Here is a 17,113-nt window from a genome sequence, read left to right on the forward strand (position 1 = left end):
GATCCAGCGTTCAAGGAGCATACATTTGGGTAAGAGACAGACACAGGGGCAGCTGACTGAATACACAGAGAAGCAGCTTAGGGAACCAGCCAGAGGCTGAGCTGAAGCCTAACGGCTCACCCTGGGTGGCTCCATCACTTGGAGGAAGACCTACACACTCTGGAGACCTAAAGGGTGCTGGTAGGGCTTGAATTGTGTTCCTCCAAAGACATGTTGAAGTCCCAAACTCCCGTACCTGTGAATAGGACTTTATTTGGAAATACAGTCATTGCAGGCATAAAGATGAGGTCGCACTGGTGTAGGGTGGGCCCCCAATCCACTATGTCCCGTGTCCTTAGACAAAGAGGGTGTGTGGCCGGGCGTGGTGGCTCACGCCTGTAATCCCAGCACTTTGGGAGGCCGAGGCGGGTGGATCACGAGGTCAAGAGATCGAGCCCATCCTGGCCAAGATGGTGAAACCTCATGTCTATTAAAAAACACAAAAATTAGCTGGGTGTGGTGGCGCATGCCTATAGTACTAGCTACTTTGGAGGCTGAGGCAGGAGAATCGCTTGAACCTGGGAGGTAGAGGTTGCAGTGAGCCGAGATTGCAAGTAGCTGGGATTACTGGTGCGCACCACCACGCCCAGCTAATTTTTATATTTTTAGTAGAGACAGGATTTTACCATGTTGACCAGGCTGGTCTCAAACTTCCCACCTCAGATGATCTGCCTGCCTTGGCCTCCCAAAGTGCTGGGATTGTAAGTGTGAGCCACCACGCCCAGCCGGAAGTCTCTGTTGTTTTAAGCCACTCAGTATTTTTTTGTTTTGTTTTGTTTTGTTTTTTTTGAGATGGAGTTTCACTCTTGTTGCCCAAGCTGGAGTGCAATGTCATGATCTCGGCTCACTGCAACCTCCGCCTCCCAGGTTCAAGCAATTCTCCTGCCTCAGCCTCCCAAGTAGCTAGGATTACAGGGGCACACCACCACAGCCGGGTAATTTTTTGTATTTTTAGTAGAAACGTGGTTTCACCATGTTAGCCAGGCTGCTCTGGAACTCCTGACCTCAGGTGATCTGCCCACTTCGGCCTCCCAAAGTGCTGGGATTACAGGCGTGAGCCACCGTGCCCGGCCTTGTGGTTCTTTGTTAGGGCAGCCACAGGAAAAAAATATCAATTAATAGGGGCCAGACACACAAAGAATGGGGATTAACCTGAAAGAATAAAAAGGATCAGAACCCAGTATGAGAAGGTTTATTCAAGCATGAAGCTGAGAATAGCTATTCAGGTAACACAGACTCCAAAGAAATGGGGTCAGTTCTCCAAAGTGAAAAGTTAAGATCTTGCTCACAGAGGCAGAAAACAAAGAAATGTAGTAAGATTATAACGTGTTCTATACAAGTCTTGTTTGTTAATTACAATTTAATTAGTTACAGTTTGTTCTCTTTTCTGTACAGCTTGTTTCCTTTTCCTTTCCAATTTAAAAGAGTGTAATTAACATTCCATGTTAAACAATGTCATAGTCATGAAGTTTTTGTCTGACGGAGGAAAGAGAAAAGTTAATTTATAATGAAAATCAACAGTTAAGAGGAAAAGAGTCTTCCCTGGCGCTCTTCAGTAATTTACAACGTTTTACAAAACAATGTAGGTAAGGAAGAAAGCTAACCTGTAATCAAAGAAGCAAAGGTTACGGATGCGCGTAGGTTACAGTTGCCTGATTACTGCCCCATAATCGCATTCCCTTAAGGCTGAAAATATTTTAAAATTCCAACAGCTTGGTTTTGTTTTGTTTTGTTTTGTTTTTTAAGATGGGGGTGGGTGACGGTGTCTCCCCATGTTGCCCAGGCTGGTCTCAAACTCCTGGGCTCAAGTGATCCTTCTGCCTTGGCCTTCCAAAGTGCTGGGATTACAGGTATGAGCCACTGCATCCCACCTATATTTTAAATTACTTATTTTCACAGCAGTGGAAGAGGGTCCCAGGCTAAGGGGGCAATGTTTGCAACAGTTGTGGGAAGGCAAAACTTTAGCGAGTTTAAGGAACTGAAAGAAAGTTTATGAGGTCCAGCCCCACTGGAGCTGCGGACCGCATGGCAGGGGCAAGTCATGGAACTTGTCTGGATGCTGGCAATGGTGCTGGGAGCCAGGGAGGGTGCTCAGCAGGAGGTGGCAGGACCTGGTTTGTGAGAAGATGGTTCTGCCATGGGATGGAGAGGGCATGGAGGGAGCCCAGAAAGCTCATTGTAGGGAGATGGTGCAGTGAGAAGGAGCTAGTGGAAGGTTCTGAAGTGAACTGACTAGGGGTGAATTGGGAGTGGTTATGTTGTATATTACTCCGTTCTCATGCTGCTAAGAGACAACATACCCAAGACTGGGTAATTTATAAAGGAAAGAGGTTTAGTTGACTCACAGTTCAGCTTGGCTGGGAGGGCCTCAGGAAACTTACAATCATGGCAGAAGGGGAAGCAAACACATACTTCTTCACATAGCAGCAGCAAAGAGAAGTGCAGAGTGAAGGGGAAGAAAAGCCCCTTATAAAACCATCAGATGTCATGAGAACTCACTATCATGAGAACAGCATGAGGGTAACCACCCCCATGACTCAATGACCTCCTACTGGGTTCCTCCCATGACAGGTGGGGATTATGGGAACTACAATTCAAGATGAGGTTTGGGTGGGGACACAGCGAAACTCTATCATGCTGAAAGCAGAGGAAACAAAGTGTGTTTGAATTATAAAGAGATGTCTTTATGAAGTCAGTTTTCAGGCTAGTGGATAGTGACGCCTTTATTAAGGAACGAAGGAGGTCTGGACAGGGGTGGGGACACCATCAGTTTCACTTCGGCTTCTCTTTTTTTTTTGAGATGGAGTTTCACTCTTGTTGCCCAGGCTGGAGTGCAGTGGCGCGATCTCGGCTCACTGCAACCTCCGCCTCCCAGGTTCAAGCGATTCTCCTGCCTCAGCCTCCCGAGTAGCTGGGATTACAGGGGCACACTACCACGCCCGGCTAATTTTTTGTATTTTTAGTAGAGACGGGGGTTTCTCCATGTTGGTCAGGCTGGCCTCGAACTCCTGACCTCAGGTGATCTGCCCACCTTGGCCTCCCAAAGTGCTGGGATTACAGGCTTGAGCCACCGCACCCAGCCTCAGGCTTCTCTCTTAATCATCAGTTTTGCCCCAAATGACATGGCTGATCACAAAATTTAGCCCCCTTCATCCTCCTCAAGAGTATCCTGTTCCAAAAAAAGAGTTTCAATTGTGTCATTTCAGTGGCACAATCATTTGATGGATCCTCCTGTCTTGAAGAGGGAAGCCCTCCTTTGAATATGTAAATTCTGGAGAGTTTGTAAAAACAGTCAATCCCAGTTCTTTATGGCAGTAACTTGTAAGCCTAGGTTTAAAAAGATCATGCCAGGCCGGGCGCGGTGGCTCACGCTTGTAATCCCAGCACTTTGGGAGGCCGAGGCGGGTGGATCACGAGGTCAGGAGATCGAGACCACGGTGAAACCCCATCTCTACTAAAAATACAAAAAATTAGCCGGGCGTGGTGGCGAGCACCTGTAGTCCCAGCTACTCGGAGAGGCTGAGGCAGGAGAATGTCGTGAACCCGGGAGGCGGAGCTTGCAGAGAGCCGAGATTGCACCACTGCACTCCAGCCTGGGTGAGAGAGCGAGACTCCGTCTCAAAAAATAAAAAATAAAATAAAATAAAAAGATCATGCCAGTGCATGTCATAAAGGTACCTAGCTTTATTATCAAAGGCTGTCTGTTTATAAATAAATACATGTATTTTCCCATTTCCGTTTAATTAGGAAATTATATAAGTTAATCATGAGCTAAGAGTCTCATTATTCCTATAATGTGTAGACAGAAATTCATGACAGTAGTGAATGTGGCCATTTTAGCTCATGACTCAATTTTTCTTTTCCTCTTTTTTTTTTTTTTCTTTTTTTTTTGAGGCAGGGTCTGGCTCTGTCACCCAGGCTGGAATGCAGTGTCACGATCTCAGCTCACTGCAATGTCTGCCTGTCTGGCTCATGCCATCCTTCCACCTCAGCCCCGGAGTAGCTGGGACTACAGGCGCTTGCCACCATGCCTGGCATGGTTGTAGAGACGGGGGCCTCACCATGTTGCCCAGGCTGGTCTCAAACTTCTGGGATCAAGTGATCCACCCACCTTAGCCTCCCAAAGTGCTGGGATTACAGGTGTGAGCCACCATGTCTGGACTATGACTTGATTTTTCTAAGGCTTGTAACGATGTTAATGAGAATAAAAAGAGAGACTAGCTTAGGTGGTGGCTGTTTTCACGTGAAATGCTCTGTAAGATAAGGCTGGGGAAAAGGATTTAAATACAGTGTGGAGAAGGGCAATAAAAAGGCAGATGCAGCCAGTTCAAACAGAGAACTTCATTATATTTTAAAACCACATAAACAATCATGTCTTTCCCGGTCCCCACTCTCTCACTCCCTTGGGTCATGTCACCACCCCCATGGCTTTACTAATAGTCTACAAAGCTTGGTGACACCCAAGCCTGCATTGTCCACGCTGGTCCCACTCACGAGCCTCAGACTGGGTCCCCCACTTCCAGTTAGGTCTCCACAGTCAGAGGCTCCTGTGCTCAACGTGCCCCAACAGAACCCTCTTCTTCCCACCCAAGCAGGCTCTTCCCACGTTTCTCTGGAGCACACATGGCACCGCCTCCCACCCACTGCTGGGTTCCCTCCCCGCTCCCTGCCAGGGTAGCCTCAGGCTCTGGTTGTTCTGTTCCCAATCATATCACATCTGCCCCCATGTCCATACCCGCTACCATTGCCCACGCCACCATCTCTTGTCACCCAGGTCATTGTTAAATCTCCAAGTGACCTCCTGTCTGCTGCCCTCCTATCCATTGTCCACACTGCAGCCAGGATAATCTTTCAAGAATGCAAACCTGCTCGTGCCACATTCCTTAAAAGAAAGAAAACAACCCTTTGATATTTTCCCATTTGTTACTCCAAAGCTGAAGTCCAATTTTCTTTTCTTTTCTTTTTTTGAGACAGAATCTCTCTCTTGTCGCCCAGGCTGGAGTTCAGTGGTGCAATCTTGGCTCACTGCAACCTCTGCCTCCAGGGTTCAAGCAATTCTCCTGCCTCAGCCTCCCGAGTAGCTGGAAACCCACTAATTTTGTATTTTATAAAGATGGGGTTTCACCATGTTGGCCAATTGGTCTGGAATACTGACCTGAGGTGATCCACCCCTTGGCCGAGACGGAGTCTTGCTCTGTCGCCCAGGCTGGAGTGCAGTGGCGCGATCTCGGCTCACTGCAACCTCCGCCTCCCGGGTTCACGCCATTCTCCTGCCTCAGCCTCTCCGAGTAGCTGGGACTACAGGCGCCCGCCACCACGCCCGGCTAATTTTTTGTATTTTTGGTAGAGACAGGGTTTCACCGTGGTCTCGATCTCCTGACCTCATGATCCGCCCGCCTCGGCCTCCCAAAGTGCTGGGATTACAAGCGTGAGCCACCGCGCCCGGCAAGTCCAATTTTCTTAATGTGACATTCCCTTCTGATTCTTCCTCATCGCTGGGGCTGGGGTCGAGGAGGGGGTGACTTCTTACTTCACTCTTCTCTGACCTTTGGGGTTGAGCTGAGTGCCCACCCTGGCCCAGGGCATTCTATTCCTCTGGACAGGCACACATTCTGGACAGGCACACATTTGACCCTGCATGGAGACCACCTGTTTACACTGTTTACAGTGTGCACCTACGGGTGCACCGAGGCATTCATTTCCCCATGTCTTTTAAACCAAACTTGACCCCACGCCTCCATCCTGCCAGGTGTGGAGGACGTTAATGCCGTTCATTTTGGGTGTGCTCTTCCCATCCCGGGCCAGTGCTCCAGCCAGAGTGAATCTGGGGGAAGCCCCAGTGTCTGAGGGCCACGCTGGGTAATGCCAGACACCCTTCTCATGCCCACATTGCTCTGGCCATATCCTAGAATCTTGGCCCAGACGGGAATGCTGATGCCCAAGGTGCTCCCAGGGGTGGGACACAGGTTTGCTTTCCATCTGGAAGCTCCCATTCACCTGTCTGGAGGACTCCACAGTGAAGGACAGTCAGCTCTATCTTCCCAAAGAGGTGAGACTTTTCCAGAATACAGGGAGAGGGCTGGCTTCCAGATAACTTCCAGATAACACACATCTCCCCGGATGAGGACTCTTGGAATAGGAGAGGGGAAGATAACAGTGAAGCAAACACAAATGGGTTTCCCAGCAAGTTCTCTGGGCTTGCTTCCCTTCACTCAGCCATGAGCTGAGGACACAGCACAGTAGCCCACTCTAATTGGCCTCACACAGAAACGGGTAATCAGAGAAAGACCAGCGACGAGGCACCAAACCAGGAACATGTGATGTGCAAAAGCCAGGGTCCTAAGATGCCAAGAGTAGACCATGATGTGGTGGATCCAGAGCACTCAGCCCCTGGAGGTGGGGCTCATTGTGAATCACAGCAGCCACTTGGAGAGCAAGGCAGAAATAGAAAGTTGAAAGCTCCTATTCGTGGCCAGGCGTGGTAGCTCATGGCTGAAATCCCAGCACTTTGGGAGGCCAAGGCGGGTGGATCCCCTGAGCCCAGGAGTTCAAGACCAGCCTGGGTAACATGGCAAGAATCTGTCTCTACAGAAAATACAAAAATTAGCCAGGTGTGGTGACGCATGCCTGTGGTCCCAGCTACTTGGGAGGCTGAGGTGGGAGGATCGCTTGAGCCTGGGAGGTTGAGGCTGCAGTGAGCTGAGATCTTGCTACCACACTGGGTGACAGAGTGAGAACCTGGTTTTGTTTGTTTGTTTGTTTTAAAGAGCCTTTTCCTGTCACCTCTACAATCCCTCTTTTTTTTTTTTTCTTTTAAGACGGAGTCTCACTCTCACCCAAGCTGGAGTACAGTGGCATGATCTTGGCTCACTGCAACCTCCACCTCCCAGGTTCAAGTGATTCTCCTGCCTCAGCCTCCTGAGTAGCTGGGACTACAGGTGCCCACCACCACGCCCGACTAATTTTTGTAATTTGAGTAGAGATGGGGTTTCACCATGTTGGCCAGGCTGGTCTAGAACTCCTGAGCTCAGGTGATCCACCCTCCTCGGCCGCCCAAAGTGCTCAGATTACTCTGCAATTCCTCTTATCATGTCACTCCACAAGTTCAGCTACCCAGAAGCTCTCTGGACCCAGTCCTCTTGGGTTTCCATGGAAGCCTTAGGAGGTCAGCATTCTTCCCCAAGGGAATGGGGCAGGACCCTCTTAGGATGAGGGTCTTATGAGCCCCATTCAGAAAGGTGGGATGTGCGGGGAGATTAGAGGGAAAAGGAGGGCAGGAGATGGTCTGAGAGATTCTGTTGCCCGACGCCAGCTCCTGAGGCCTGATGCACCCAACATTATACATAACACAGTAACCAGGGCTATGGGAGTTAGGATTCAGGAGCTGTGCCCCAAAACATATACGTGTGTGTGTGTGTCTGTGTGTGTGTATGTGTGCGCGTGTGTATATATATGTGTATATATATATGTATACATATAAAAACATATATACATATGTAAGTCAGGGTCCAACAATACCATATATATTATATATGTTATATATAATATATGTGTGTGTATATATATATATAAACATATAAGCTTATATGTACACATATAAACACATATAACATACATATAAAATATAAAAATATAAAACACATATACAAAACATGTTATATATATAACACCACAATAGTATTATTTCTCCACATTCCTCACTAATTTTTTTTTTTTTTTTTTGAGACAGAGCCTCACTTTGTTGCCCAGGCTGGAGTGCAGTGGCCTGATCTCAGCTCAAGCAATTCTCCTGCCTCAGTCTCCCAAGTTGCTGGGACTACAGGTGTGCGCCACCACACCCAGCTAATTTTTGTACTTTTAGTAGAGACAGGGTTTCAAGCTCTATGTTGTCCAGGGTGTCTCGAACTTCTGACCTCAGGTGATCCACCTGCCTCGGCCTCCCAAAGTGCTGTGATTACAGGAATGAGCCACCGTGCCTGGCCTTCCACACTAATTTCTATCAATTTACCCCACTCTAAAGAGTATTTCTGTTACACGTTCCAAGGATGGTTTTGGGGATTCGTTGCTATGAGCAGACTTTGCCAGCAACTTCCTGAATCTGCCAGCTGCTTTTCTTCTTTAGAAAGAATATTCTCAAATTGCCCCCAACTAATCAGAGAAGAGAACATTGGCCTTCTTTTCTATCCTTCCTGGCCTTCCTTAACTTTTTCCCCAACCTGAGAAACAAGCCAAAAATGGGAAGAATTATAGCATGCTGCCCTCCAAGTGGGGAGGGTCTACGTGCCAGAATTTCTAGTTAGAAGGGAGAGATTTTCCACTTTATTCTTTAAAAAGAGGTGGCATGTCCCTCCTTTAACAAATATTATCTGCTGCTAGCTACTGCCTAACATTAACATCTGTTGGATACTCTTTGATATTCTTTTCCAGAAACTTTATCTGCTGTCTCAGGAATAAACAATCTTAGAAGCCAGAGTTCCTCAGATTCCTTAAGGAGGTTGTATCCTACCTGTGGAAATTTAAAAAGAAAAAGATTTAAGTAGGAAACTTAACAGATTTATTGGTTTTTATTACAATCTCTAAATACTAGTTATCTTCGTGACCAGCCTAGGCAACATGGTGAAACCCCATCTCTTCGAAAAATACAAAAATTAGCTGGGTATGGTGGCGCACACCTGTGGTCCCAGCTAGTTGGGAGTCTGAGGTAGAAGGATTGCCTGAGCCCGTGAGGCTGAGGCCTCAGTGAGCCAAGATCACGCCACTGCACTCTGGCCTGGGTGACAGAGTGAGACTTGGTCTCAAAAAAAAAAAAAAAATAGGTAGTCACTAGTCATGTGAAAACTACCATCTTACAACTTTTCCTTCCCAGGACAACCTTTTTGTAAAATCAGGAACCAAGGGTGACAGTTGTCGCTTGCCCCAGGCAATGACAGCTGAGGACACTGTCCCTGAATTTGGGTTTCTCTTGGGAAGAGGACATCGGCTGACAGCTTTGTGATGTTGGGAGTACAATCATTTTCAAAACAGCTGGTATTTGAAATTGTGTTTCCTGTTCTCCTTTGAGCAAATTTTGTGTTTGTTTTCTATGATATAAACAATCTCATTGTGAAGACTGAAAATATTCAACATGTGATCATAAATACTTGATTATTTCAAGAAGGGGAGATATTAACAAATCCAGAGCTTAAACATTAGAAGTTGGGAACTGCAGGTGCATGAACTGTAGGAATAGCTTCATGAGAGTTCATGTTTCCAAATTTCTAACCTCAAAGCCCAGACAAATACTCAATGCAGCAGAAACGCTTCTCTTCTCAGGCTATTCCCCTCTGCATTCTGATTAAAGAAGTGTTCTGGAGAACAAGCCAGATGGGAATAAATCTGGTTTTTCGCTTTTCACTAATTGAATATTGCTTCTGTTTGGAGTCAGTGCCTTTCCCCGCCTTCCCAGCGCCTCACAGGAAGGGGGTGCGCAGAACAGAGCTTCGTGAGCGAGGCTCCAGTGCACCATGGCGACATCGTGCCATAAAAGTGTCTTCTCTCATTTTCAAGGTAAACTAATGTTATTGCCACCAGGAAATAGACCACATGAAAACAAACGCCGGGGACCTGGAAGAGTTGCCCAGGCAGTCGTTCTTGCCGGTTCCCAAGCTCATTACCCTCCTTAACTAAAGTCAATGGGACAAAACACCAGGCTTCTCCAAAGGCCCCTAAACATGAAGCCTACATATTTTAAATCTGTGACTGTAAAATAACTACACTGAGTCTTCTTCTTGTTCACAATGAATTGTCCATTTTCTCTCTTCTGATAAGTAATGCTTGGTTATCCAGTCCTTGTATCCTGTGTCACAAAATGCTGCTGATCAAGGCTGGGCACGGTGGCTCACGCCTGTAATCTCAGCGCTTTGGGAGGCCGAGCTGGGCAGATTACTTGAGTCCAGGAGTTTGAGACCAGCCCGGGCAACATGGTGAAAGCCCCTCTCTACAGAAAATACAAAAATTAGCTGGGCATGGTGCACACCTGTAGTCTCAGCTATTTGGGAAGCTGAGGTGGACGGATTACTTGAGCCTGGGAGGCGGAGGTTGCAGTGTACCAAGATTGTGCAGTTGCGCTTCAGCCTGGGAGAGTGAGACCCTGTCTTTTTTTTTTTTTTTTTTTTTTTTGGGATGGAGTCTCTGTCTGTCACCCAGGCTGGAGTGCAGTGGCGCCATCTTGGCTCACTGCAAGCTCTGCCTCCCGGGTTCAAGCAATTCTCCTGATTCAGCCTCCCAAGTAGCTGGGACTACAGGCGGCTGCCACCACGCCCGGCTAATTTTTTACTAATCCCAACTACTTGGGAGGCTGAGGCCGATGCATGAGAATCGCTTGAACCCAGGAGGCGGAGGTTGCTGTGAGCTGGGATCACACCACCCTACTCCAGCCTGGGCTCAAGCGATTCTCCTGCCTCAGCCTCCCAAGTAGCTGGGGACCACAGACATGTGACACCATGCCTGGGTAATTTTTATTTTTATTGTTTTTGTAGAGAGAGGGTCTTGCTATGGTGTCCAGGCTGGTCTCAAACTCCTCGGATCAAGTGATCCTCCCTTCTCCGTCTCCCAAAGTGCTGGGATTACAGGCGTGAGCTACCTTACCCAGCTCAATGCCCCCAGTCCTTTTTTTTTTTTTTTTTTGGGAAAAGGTCTCACTCTGTCAGCTAGGCTGGAGTGTACAACTCACTGCAACCTCCACCTCCTGGGCTCAAGCGATTCTCCCACCTCAGCCTCCTGAGTATCTGGGACCACAGGTGGACATAACCTTGCCTGGCTAATTTTTTTCTTTTTCTTGCTTTTTCTGGAGACAGGGTTTTGCCATGTTGCCCAGGCTGCTTTCAAATTCATGGGCTCAAGCCATCTTCCCCCGTCAGTCCTCCAAAGTGCTGGGATTACAGGCATGAGCCACCGTGCCTGGCCACATTTACCTTTTAATCCATGGTTTGCCTCATATTGAGATGGGATTGTAATAGAACTAGAGGAAGGACAGGCTTTCCTCCAGACCTGGAACTGGGGACTGGATGCATTGGAGGCTTAGAAAGTTTTTAAGGCAGGGCACAGTGGCTCCTGTAGTCCCAGCTGCTTGGGGGCTGAGGCAGGAGGATCGCTTACGCTCAGGAGTTCAAGGCTGCAATGAGTATGATCGCGCCATTGCACTCCAGCCTGGGTGACAAAGCGAGACCCTATCTCTTTTAAAACAGCAAAAAAGGAGGTCTATAAGGAGGTCTGTTTCCATTTGCATCTATAGTAGCTGCGTTCTGCTTGGGGCAGTTCTGAAATTATTTGTGTATGAAGCAGAATGCATGGTTGCTGGGCAGGCAGGGCCCGGATTGGAATGATGTTCTGTTTTTTTTTTTTTTTTTTTTTTGAGCTGGAGTCTTGCTCTGTTGCCCAGGCTGGAGTGCAGTGGCACGATCTCAGCTCACTGCAACCTCTGCCTCCTGGGTTCAAGCAATTCTACTGCTTCAGCCTCCCAAGTAGCTGAGATTACAAGAGCCCACCACCACACCCGCCTAATTTTTGTATTTTTAGTAGAGATGGGGTTTCACCATGTTGGCCAGGCTGGTCTTGAACTCCTGACCTCAGGTGATCCGCCTCCCTCAGCCTCCCAAAGTGCTGAGATTACAGGCATGAGTCGCCGGGCCCGGCCAGAATGATGTTCTTTCTGCTTACCTAGTGTTCATCCTTCTGTCTTCTGATGTAGTGCACCAATATTGGTCTGGAACTCCACTCCCTCACCCATGGGACACAGTCGTGATACACCTGACCGTTAAAATGACCCTAGCCTGCCAAGAACTGGGTATATGACACACGTTCCATCTATCACATGCTCCCTCTCTAAAACTGGGATCTTTAGCAGAATTACACATAACTTTATCTTTCTGAGACGGAGTCTCACTCTGTTGCCCAGGCTGGAGTATAATGGTGCAATCTCGGCTCACTGCAACCTCCGCCTCCCGGCTTCAAGTGATTCTCATGCCTCAGCCTCCCGAGTAGGTGGGACTGCAGGGGCACATCACTACACCTGGCAAATTTTTTTTTTTTTTTTTTTTTTTTTTTTTTTTTTGAGACGGAGTCTCGCTCCGTCGCCCAGGCTGGAGTGCAGTGGCCTGATCTCAGCTCACGGCAAGGTCCGCCTCCCGGGTTCACCGCCATTCTCCTGCCTCAGCCTCTCAGTAGCTGGGACTACAGGCGCCGACCACCACGCCCGGCTAATTTTTTGTATTTTCAGTAGAGACGGGGTTTCACCGTGGTCTCGATCTCCTGACCTCGTGATCCGCCCGCCTCGGCCTCCCAAAGTGCTGGGATTACAAGCGTGAGCCACCGTGCCTGGCATAAATTTTTGTATTTTTAGTAGATGATGGGGTTTCGCCATGTTGGCCAGGCTGGTCTCGAACTCCTGACCTCAGGTCATCTACCCACCTCAGCCTCCCAAAGTGCTGGGATTTCAGGCGTAGTCAGCATGCCTGGACAACACAAAACTTTAAAATGGCTAGAGCTGAGTCATCTCAGAAGGAGCGGCCTGAGGAGATGGGTCCCTGTTCTTATTCTAAGTCTGGTTCTTCACCTTTCACTATGCGGTGAGCTACTCCATATCCTTTTAGTAAGTTCCAATTTAACTTAAATTGGTCAGAGCCATTGTCTCTGCCCTTGACCACGTGGTAGCAGATAGAATCACCCCGGGAAGGTGCCTAGGGAGACAATAAGGAGGCGGCAGTGCAGAGGGCTGTAGCGAGTATCCGGGGACCGGAGAGTTCGTGAGAGGGGCACCAAGGGGACGTGATGACCAGAGGGCCATGCTGGGCAGCAGGACCAGAGCCTGCAGGGAGGTCCAGGCTGATTCGCCTTTTGGGAGCTACTACTGGGGTGTTCACAGGGACCTGGCTGGCGGCAGCTTCAGCTCAGTGGTGGGGAGAGCACAACAGCAGCGAGGTGAGGGGTGAGTGGAAGCGGGGGGGTAGAGGGGAGGTACAGATATCATCTATTTTTAAAAAATTACTTTGTAATCCCAGGACTTTGAGAGGCCAAGGCAGGTAGATAGTTCGAGACCAGCCTGGGCAACAGAGGGAGACCCTGTTTCTTTCTTTCTTTTTTTTTTTTTGAGATGAGTCTCGCCCTGTCGCCCAGGCTGGAGTGCAGTGGTGCAATCTCAGCTCACCGCAACCTCTACCTGCAAGGTTTAAGCGATTCTCCTGCCTCAGCCTCCCAAGTAGCTGGGATTACAGGCACCCACCACCATGCCTGGCTAATTTTTTGTATATTTAGTAGAGATGGAGTTTTACCATGTTGGCCAGACTTGTCTCGAACTTTTGACCTCGTGATCCACCCGTCTCGGCCTCCCAAAGTGCTGGGATTACAGGCGTGAGCCACCGATCCTGGCCCTTTTTTTTTCTTTTACAACACACCCTTATCTTTTTTTTTTTTTTTTTTTTTTTTTTTGGTGGTGAGAACACTTAAAATCTACCCTCTTGGCTGGGCGCAGTGGCTCACGCTTGTAATCCTAACACTTTGGGAGGTCGAGGTGGGAGGACCACCTGAGATCAGGACTTCAAGACCAGCCTGGCCAACATGGTGAAACTCCATCTCTACTAAAAATACAAAAATTAGCCAGGCCTGGTGGCACATGCCTGTAATCCCAGCTACTTGGGAGGCTGAGGAAGGAGAATCACTTGAACCCGGGAGGTGGAGGCTGTAGTGAGCCGAGATCACACCACTGTACTCCAGCCTGCACGATGGGAGTGAAACTCCATCTCAAAAAATAAAATAAAATAAAATAAAAATCTACTCTCTTAGCAATTTTTTTTTTTTTTTGAGACAGAGTCTTGTTCTGTCGCCCAGGCTGGAGTGCAGTGGTGCAATCTCTTTATTTATGTATTTATTTATTTATATGAGACAAGGACTCGCTCTGTTGCCCAGGCTGGAGTGCAGTGATGCGATCTCGGCCTACTGCAACCTCCGCCTCCCAGGCTCAAGCAATTCTCCTGCCTCAGCCTCCCAAGTAGCTGGGATTACAGGCATGGACCACCACACCCGGCTAATTTTTTTTGTATTTTTAGTAGAGATGGGGTTTTGCTATGTTGGCCAGGCTGGTCTCGAACTTCTGACTTCAAATGATCCACCTGCCTCAGCTTCTCAAAGTGCTGGGATTACAGGCATGGGCCACCTCACCTGGCCTCTTAGCAATTTTTAAGAATACAATATGTTATTGGCTGGGCATGGTGGCTCATGCCTGTAATCCCAGCACTTTGGGAGTTTGAGGTGGGCAGATCACTTGAGGCCAGGAGTTTGAGACCAGCCTGACCAACATCATGAAACCCCGTGTCTACTAAAAATACAAAAATTAGGCCAAGCACGGTGGCTCACGCCTGTAATCCCAGCACTTTGGGAGATCTGGCGCGTGGATCACGAGGTCAGGAGTTCAAGACCAGCCTGGCCAAGATGGTGAAACCCCATCTCTACTAAAGAAAAAAAAAAGACAAAAATTAGCCGGGCGTGGTGGCAGGCGCCTGTAATCCCAGCTACTTGGGAGGCTGAGGCAGAGAATTGCTTGAACCCAGGAGGTGGGGATTGCAGTGAGCCGAGATCACACCACTGCACTGCAGCCTGGGTGACAGAGTGAGACTCTGTCTCAAAAAAAAAAAAAAAAAAGTTAGCTAGTGGTGGTGGTACATACCTGTAGTCCTAGCTACTTGGTAGACAGAGTGAGATTTTGTCTCAAAAAAATATGTATGTTAACTACAGTCATCTTGTTGTACAGTAGATCTCCTGAACTTATTTTTTTAACTGAAATTTTGTATTCTTCTTTAAAAATTGTCTTGTCTTTTCCGTTTTATTTATTTCTTTATTTTAAGACAGCATCTCACTATGTTTCACAGGCTGGTCTGGAACTCCTAGTCTTCAAGTCATCATTCCACCTTAACCTCTCTAGTAGCTGGGACTACAGGCAAGCACCACTGTACCTGGAATGAAATTTTGTATCCTTGGGACCAACTTTTCCCCAACCTTCCCGGCAGCTCCTGGTAACTACCATTCTACTCTCTGCTTCTATGAGTCCAACTATTTTAGATTCCACATATGAGTGAGATCATGCATTCTTTGTCTATCTGTGCCTGGCTTATTTGACTTAACATAATGTCCTCCAGGTTCATCCATGTTGTAAATGACAGGATTCTCTTCTTTTTTAGGGCTGAATAGTATTCCACGTATAAATGCCACATTTTCTTTTTTTTTTTTTTTTTTTTTGAGATGGAGTCTCGCTCTGTCGCCCAGGCTGGAGTGCAGTGGTGCAATCTCGGCTCACTGCAAGCTCTGCCTCCCAGGTTCACGCCATTCTCCTGCCTCAGCCTCTCCGAGTAGCTGGGACTACAGGCGCCCGCCACCACGCCCAGCTAATTTTTTGTATTTTTAGTAGAGACGGGGTTTCACCATGGTCTCGATCTCCTGACCTCGTGATCCGCCCGCCTCGGCCTCCCAGAGTGCTGGGATTACAAGCGTGGGCCACCGCGCCCAGCCAAACGCCACATTTTCTTTACCCATTCATCTACTGATACGCATTGAGGTGGGCTCCATATCTTGGTTATTGTGAATAGTACTGCAATGGACGTGGGAATGAGGATGTCTCTTCAGCAGACTGATTTGATTTCCTTTCCTTCAGATACATACCCAGTAGTGGGATTAGAGCATGATATGGTTTGGCTGTGTCCCCACCCAAATCTCATTTTGAATTGTAGTTCCCATAATCCCCACGTGCCATGGGAGGGACCCAGTGGGAGTAATTGAATCATGGGGGCGGCTACCTCCATGCCATTCTTCTGATAGTGAGTGAGTTCTCACGAGATATGATGGTTTCACAGAGGCTTTTCCCCTTTGTTCGTCTCTCATTCTCCCTCCTGCCGCCTTGTAAAGAGGTGCCTTCCACCATGATTGTAAGTTTCCTGAGGACTCCCCAGCCATGTGGAACTGTGAGTCAATTAAACTTCTTTTCTTTGTAAATTACCCAGTCTCAGGTGGGTGGGTAATTTCTTTATAAGTTACCCAGTGTGAGAATGGACTAATACAGAGCATGAGGTAGTTCCATTTTTATTTTTTTGAGGAACCTCCACACTATTTTTCATAATGGCTATACTAATTTACATTCCCATCAGAAAATATCTTATTAACATATTGGTTGGGCTGCTTTCACATAGATCAGATGACGGTGACTTAGGATAGAAGGTTTATTTTTCTTTCACGTAAAAGCCCAAGCAGACATTAGGTGGGGCTGTGGGGTGAGTGGCTCTGTCGCGTGAGGTCAGCCTGCAGCCCACCTCTTCCACGTGGCTCTGCTGCGCCCAGGGTGCTGTCTTCGTCTGCATGGTCAAACGCAGCCCACTTGCTCATGTTCATGCTGCAGTCCTCAGAAACGGAAAGGGGTCAAGGACAAGCAGTGTCTTTTCAGATGTGTCCTGGGAGTTCAGTAGCATGGCCACACTGGCCAGTGAGAGAGGCTGGCCTTGTAGTCACTAGTGCATGGCCAGACAAACCCAGGGGGCTTCAATTCCAGAAGAAAAAAGGGAACTGGATGACAGGGAACCAGCAGCAGTAGCTGCCACAGACAGCTCTGCTGAGCTGGGAGGAAGCTGGAGGAGCAGAGTGGGCAGAGTGGCAGAGGGAGTGGTCGAGAGAGACGCTGAGGTCCCAACAGTAAGAGATTGTACTAGAGGGAGATCTCAGAGAAGGTGGGCACTGTAGAGCACAGACGGAGACCTTGGCCTTGGACAGGACGAAGGCGGGAAGCAGGAAAGAATGGAAAATACCAGGAGGTTTGCGGGTCTGGCAGTCACCAGTAACAGCCATTTTCTGTATAAGATAGGAATCCAAGTCTTCTGCTGTGATTGAGTGGGAGGGGGAGTGGCTTGGTGTCTGAGAAGCGGGGACAGTTTGAAACAGTCCTTGCTGAGAGGGGTGATCAGGGACCTACATGGTGGTGGTGGGACGCCACCCTGGGAATCTCACCAAAGCTTGGCAGGATTGAGGGGCAGGTGAAGTTGGTCACCATGGTATATCATAG

At 48.2% G+C, this 17,113-nt stretch overlaps 1 protein-coding gene across 3 annotated transcripts in view; it reads left to right on the forward strand.

Annotated features, from left to right (window-relative positions):
• Window positions 1-17,113, forward strand: part of SLC45A1 (solute carrier family 45 member 1) — a 104,624-nt gene that overhangs the window by 30,857 nt on the left and 56,654 nt on the right. For 2 of the 3 annotated variants that reach the window (XM_058444441.1, XM_058444440.1), the window contains exon 2: window positions 14,940-15,083. The gene's annotated coding sequence lies outside the window, so the exon portion shown is untranslated. Of the gene's footprint in view, window positions 1-1,553; window positions 1,626-14,939; window positions 15,084-17,113 lie in introns of those variants that run through there. The other variant, XM_058444442.1, reaches the window with a different exon arrangement.

This window comes from Hylobates moloch, unplaced genomic scaffold (genome assembly GCF_009828535.3).
Source record: "Hylobates moloch isolate HMO894 unplaced genomic scaffold, HMol_V3 SCAFFOLD_9, whole genome shotgun sequence".
NCBI lineage: Eukaryota > Metazoa > Chordata > Mammalia > Primates > Hylobatidae > Hylobates > Hylobates moloch.